Source organism: Rosa chinensis, chromosome 2 (genome assembly GCF_002994745.2).
Source record: "Rosa chinensis cultivar Old Blush chromosome 2, RchiOBHm-V2, whole genome shotgun sequence".
NCBI lineage: Eukaryota > Viridiplantae > Streptophyta > Magnoliopsida > Rosales > Rosaceae > Rosa > Rosa chinensis.
In genome coordinates, this window is record NC_037089.1 from 17449214 (window position 1) to 17455839 (window position 6626).

Below are 6626 nucleotides of genomic sequence, written 5' to 3' on the forward strand. Positions count from 1 at the left end.
TATTTGTGTATAGGTAAGATACCTGGCATGTATCACTTAATCTAAAGGTGACAATCATGCATGAATTGCACTTTGTGTGCTTTGAAGTTTTGGTCAACGGGATGAGCTGACCACAGTCATATAATACTCAACGTCTCAACCATGATAATGAGGACCTATCAGAGCCGGATGCTACGTGTAGTGTGGCATGTTCAAAGATCACGTTTGAAGTAGGCATGGTAGGGCAAGTAGTAAAAATTATCCGGTGAACTTCAAATGTTGTGCCATATATGAGTAAACATGATGTGCTTAATTGGCTGATTCCATGCAAATGTGTGGTGTACAAAGTATTGTGAATTAAATACTTCGTCTGCATGATTGGAGTGCCACAGTATTATGCAAGTGTACACGTTGCAAGACATGCTTCACATATATACCAGTAATAATACCACTGTCGTCGTAAGATGGCTGTCATGCAAGAGTTATGAAATAGTTAATTGGATAAGCATGCGGTCTCTTGAGATTCATGCATATGTACTGTTGTAAGCATGCTCATGTGTATGATTTAGAACCATAGAAATAGCATATAAAACTCATAAGTAGTGCAGACATCTGTTTGATAAAGAATATGCAGAAGATGACTTAGCTGGATGGAGATTTCTCAAAGACCAGAAGGGATGGAGCACTGAGACCGGGATGTTGCTTCAAGTCATGAAGTCGTCATATATGTCCTTCTGTTGTAGAAGTTTGTATGGCTGGACTGAATATGTAGGAGGCATCACAGCTGGTGCTGGAGCCGGAAAATCCCAAACGGGTACATCTGTGAGCTTCGAAGCTGTGGGTGTACTGAGTAAATATATATGCGCCCTTTTTTTTTTTTTGGGATCCCGGATGGTCTCTAATGCCCGGAAAGTAGGAGTTGGTGAAGGAAGAAGGTACCGGTGAGGCATCAGGTACCGGAGGGCACAGGTGGCTGCTCAGGTACTTAAAAAAAAAAAATTTGCTTTGGAACCCCGGACATGTCTGATTCCCGGAGAGTAGTGGGTGAAGGAAGAAGGTACCGGTGAGGCATCAGGTACCGGAGGGCACAGGCGGCTGCTCAGGTACTAAAAAAAAAAAAATTTGCTTTGGAACCCCGGACATGTCTGATTCCCGGAGAGTAGTGGGTGAAGGAAGAAGGTACCGGTGAGGCATCAGGTACCGGAGGGCACAGGTGGCTGATCAGGTACTGCCAATCAACTTCCCGGGTGTTTAGAGCAATTGTCTGAGTACCGAACCATTACTTGTGGTAAGATGATGATGATCCCGGATCGAAGAAATCAAAGAGGTCCCGGAAGTGTATAAGTAAGATAGCTGGCAATATGGTTCCTTGGCCGGGGTCGTGTTCGAAACTGCTCGGAGCTGGAGAAGCAAGAGGAGCTACTGGGTTGGTTACCGAAAGGATGTAGATGAGGTGCTGTTGCTGCCGGGCGAGTTCGCTGGCGGCAAATTTTTCTGCCGGGATGAGTTGGGATGCCGCTGGACATTGAAGCAGGCGGTACTGTTGGGAGCTGTCGGGATGTGTAGTGGATACCGGGCGGTATGTTGACCAAGGAGAGGTCACTATGCGTGATGCATGCATGGACGAGAGAGTTGCTTGATAGGCTGATGGACAGTACCCGTACGTGACTTGCTCACGGTGCAGGGTATCCTGCGCATGCCTGCTAACTTGAGTACCTGCTGGCTCATGGAAGTCCCGGATGAGTGCGAGCCTTGGGAGTGGAGGGGGGTCCTTCATGTACCCATGTACCCGATGACTTGTGGTACCCGTACATGATCCTTGCTCAAGGTCGGAGGCTCATACCCAAACATAGGGGCCCTCCTTCTAGCGCCAATGTTTCTATTGAAGAATACGGGACCTAAGGTAAGAAGCATGATGGAGAGAGAGAGAGAGAGATGACACCGGATGTATAGTGGTTCACCATGCACTTGGGGCAAGGCTATGTCCACTTAGATATTTTACTATGAGTGAGGTCAAGTGACCTTTGTACTGATACAACTGTGGGGATCATGGATCCATCCCTTCTAAGAAGGGGAGGACTTCCTCTTATAGCTAAAGGAAGTCCCCTGACATTGTAACAGTATAGGCCCTTGTCGGTGGTGAAGGTGGTGCATTCCTAGTCGTCAGGGTGCATCTTGATCTGATTATAGCAGGAGAAGGCGTCCATCATGCTGAGTAGCTCGTGTCCAGCGGTTGCATCGACCAGTTGATCAATGCGGGGTAGCGGAAAGCTATCCTTGGGACATGCCTTGTTAAGACCTTTGAAGTCGACACACATTCGCCACTTTCCACTAGGTTTCTTGACCATGACCAGGTTGGAAATCCACTGGGGATAATTGACCTGACGGATGAACCTAATGCCCTGAAGCTTGGCAACCTCTTCCCCTATTGCACGATATCTCTCTTCATCAAAGGCCCTTCACCGTTGCTTGACAGGATAGAAGGATGGTTTGATACCAACTTGTGTGTGATGATCTCAGGGGAAATACCCAACATATTAGCGTAGGACCATGCAAAGACGGCGGAGTTGTCACGTAGAAACTGAGTGAGTTCAGCCGCTATCTCTGGCGCTAGCTGAGCGTCGATGCAGACCGTCAGCTCAGGGTGCTCGTCGGAGATGCTGATAACCCTCAAGGATGTCTTTGGGTTGACAGGCTCCTTTTTCACATATTTCACCTCGTCATCCCGAGGATCCTCAAAAATATTGGTCGTTGGTACATGGTTTCCTACCGTTAGGATCTCATGGCGGCGCGTCGACCGTGCCATCGTTGTTGAGTAACATTCTCATGCCAACTGTTGGACTTCCTTTCACACAGCCTGTCCCGTTAGGTGTAGGGAACTTCATGAGAAGCATGTATCCGACTAAGATGCACTTGAGTTTGTTGAGTGCCGGTCGACCAATGATGGCATTATATGAACTGAAGCAATCGACAACGATGAACTCCGTATGTATTTCCGCTGTACATGGACTAGCGCCGATGACTAGATGCATGTAGTCAGAACCTAGCGGTTGGGTGACGTCACTAGAGAAACTAAGTCGTGGCTCATGATCTTGGAGTAATTTCCTATGCCGTTGGAGTTGGTTATAGCAGCCATTGAATATGACGTTGATAGCGGATCCGCTGTCGACAAGGACCCTTCCCACTTACCATTTATCAAGCATGGTGTTGATCAAGAATGGATCATCGTGGGGTAGCTGTACTCCGCGCTCTTCTTTCTCTAAGAAGGTAATAGGTTCCCAACCAGACCTTGGGAGTTTAGCGGATCTCTCATAGCAAATGTTGCAAATTTCTTTGGGGTGGTTAGCGCGTGCATAGTGCTTTGTTGCCCTATGAGACATGTTGGTGATTGGAGCACCGCCATCGATAGTGTTGATGCGGCGCATGGACTTGATGTTGGCGACCACAGGCGTCGGTTGGCACACCTTGAATTGTTCCATCTTACCATCACGGTACAAAGTCTCAATAGCTGTTTTGAGAGCGTTGCAATTGTTGGTGTTGTGACTGCTGTCCTCGTGGTATTTACACCACTTGCCAGTGTTTCTTGGTTTTCCCACTCTTAATTGGGTACTTTATTGGGGGTGGCGGTGGGATCTGGTCTTTACACTGGTCATATATCTCTTTATATGAGGCTGTGAGGACTGTAAACACTGCGTACCGTTGGGAGGACTCCTTCTGTTTGTTACGGTTATCCCCATGGGATAAGCGGTTGCCCTTGTTGTAATGCTGGTCCTTCTGCCGCTTGCTTTGGTAGTTTCCCTGTTACCACTCTCTCTTCTTATCTGTTGGCGGCGTTGCAGAGGTTTTGTTAGCGGTTTCCTGATGGCTGGAGGAGGGCTGAGTGGACTTTGCTGGTGTTGGCGGTGATGGTAGGGTTTCTCCATATGTGATGAATTCTGCCTATGCATGGACGACGGCTTCGCTCATGACATGGTCATACACAGCGTTTGGATGGTTGTAGTTGAGATGATAGAGAAATGATCCCTTTAGGAGTCCCTACTTGAGGGCTGCTAATGCCATTGTTTATCAAGATCGCGGTATTGAGATGCCGCCGCTTGCCACCTGGTGACAAATGCCTTCAAAGTTTCCTCTACCCCCTGCTTGACGTTGAACAGTTGAGTTGTGTTGTGATGTCCGGCGACCAGCAGGATGAATCTTCGAGGGCGTTCAAAGAACCAGCTCATTGCCTCATTATCTAGCTTTTCGCTGAACAAGTGGCAGAGTATGGCGTCATCAAACCCCTTGTTATTAGTGAATTTTTTGAATGTGTCCATATGGACGAAGGGATCAGTCATGCCGCCATAATGTGGCATTTTTTGTGTCTTTGCATGTGCTGGTTTGACGGCTTGCAGGATCCTAGCGGTGAATGACCCTGGCTTAGACGCAAGGAGCGGATTGGGAATTGGCGCTAAGGAGCCTAGCTCCGCCCGGATTAGCCTTTGCTCTAATTGCTGCATCATTTCCAAGATTAGGGCTGTTGCGTAGCTGGCGGGCCCCGCCTGGAGATGCTGCTGGACCAGTTCCTACCTGGGGACCAGTGCCCTAGCTGCCAAGCGGTTGGTATGCGGCTGTGACTCCACTTCTTGCTCCAACATTAGTCGGGGCAGGGGGTGGGCCCATTTCTAACAGTTCTGGTGGGTTTAGTGGTACCTGCATATGTATGATTGGTACGGGTACCAATCCGCCGGTATTGGGTCGACTACATCTGGTGCTCCGCAATTGCTCGTTCTACGCTGGGTTAGCGTTTTCCTCCAACGCCTTTTTCAGTTCGTCGAATTTTGACATCAGCTTGGCCACCTGCTTTTGGGCCTCGGCCTTCTATCTGCGCTCTTGTTCACGCTCCCTGTTTTCCTTGCGGAGGTCCGCCAATGGCAGCTCATACATAGCAGCGAGATCTTGGCCTGGTGGGCGACTGCTGCCCGGTCGGGTCTCCGTTGCAGTTTGAGTCAGTGGGACCGGGGATGAGCCCCAAGGTTCCACGCTGGGGTTGACCGGAGTGTTGAATAGTGCCCTGTTAATGTTAACCGATGGGTTAATGTTAGCCGTGGGGTTGGTGGGATGGGGGTTGGCAGATTGATCCGCTTGCTCCTCAGCGTTTCCCCCGTTACAGTTAGTCATGGTGATTATTGTGGTGGGATGGCCTTTTGTTTTAGGATTCCCACAGACGGCGCCAATGTTAATGTCTAAGATTGAGTAGTGGCCCAAGTCTTGGTTAACGCTGGTCCGGTGGGCGGACCGCTAGTTATGATATTCTCAGAGCTTCCGCTACCTGTCAAGAAATACAAAGGGCATCAGAGGGAGACCGCATTGGGCGGTCTTCTCTTCTCCGATGCCTAAGTTAGTCAATCTATTTGTATTGATAGAATAACAGTAGGTAAGTAGTAAATGCGTAATTAATGAGGAGAGAGGAGAGAACCTTTTATAGTTAGGGAAGAGGCTAATCTCTTCCATGTTTTCGATGTGGGACTAATATGCTTCAATTCCCAGCTTCTGATGCTATCTTGACGCGGCGTGTGGCGGCGCGTTGGCAGTGATCTGGGGGTGAGCCGGGGCTCAGGCGGTAGCTTGCTTGGTTGTGTTTCTGTAGGTCACTTCTGTAACGCCCCAAGCTGCACCTCACCAGCCTAAGCTCGTTACAGTGCCGCGAGTCTCTAAAACATAAACCGAACGCTCGATTTACCTCCTAGAGAACCGCTAGGCATTTTGTTAGAAAAACTTTTGTTTAAGCATAGCGGAAACTACAAATATTTTTTAGGTAAAAAACTTGAGCTGCTGAAATCTATTTCATTTGTCCAGAACTTGAATAAAGGCTAACACGAGGTACGAATCCCAATGAAGAAGAATTTAACTCAATTTGACTAGAGACCAAATAGCAATAAATTCTGAAACACGAAATTTGAGAAATAAGATTTAGCACAAACTGCAGACAAGGGTTTACCAAACTTGTTCTGCACACCCAGCTCTGTCCGCTATTGTCCAGTCACCAGTGCACAATACCTGCATCCATACTGTTGTAGGAGTGAGCTTTCGTCCTTGCTGCTCAACAGGAACTCTAACTCGATTAGGTTTGAAAATCAACAGATAAATGTTTGGAGCTCCAGTATGAAAACATGCTTAAACCAAATATTTAAAGGAACGACAAACTTTAATGTTTTTCAATGTGAAAACCAATGCATGATGCTTAAATAAATACGGCGCCAAATCCAAGTGTTACCTGATGGCCGGTCCCATGAACCCACTACACGACCTTACCTCAAATTAATTTATCACCAGGTAAGCTTAGCGAGAGCGTCCAGTACCTAGCTACACACAAGTACCGAGTCCGTGATTACGGATACTCGGACGACTGCCATAGCTAACCCTCCGGAGGTTTAGGGAATCGAACCCAAGGAAGTCAGTGCCCCTTTCCCTCTTAAGCCATCACATTTCTCACAATTTGGTTAGTATGCATTGCATTTTGACATAACCAAACCATACCACCAACCATGCATCATTTTAACACAATATATAAGAAAACAACTAACTGAGGAGAGTTACGAATCCCTACCTAGATTCCAATGCTTTCTCTCACGTATTCCGAGAGTCGCGAACCTTCCGTTCCTCGGGTA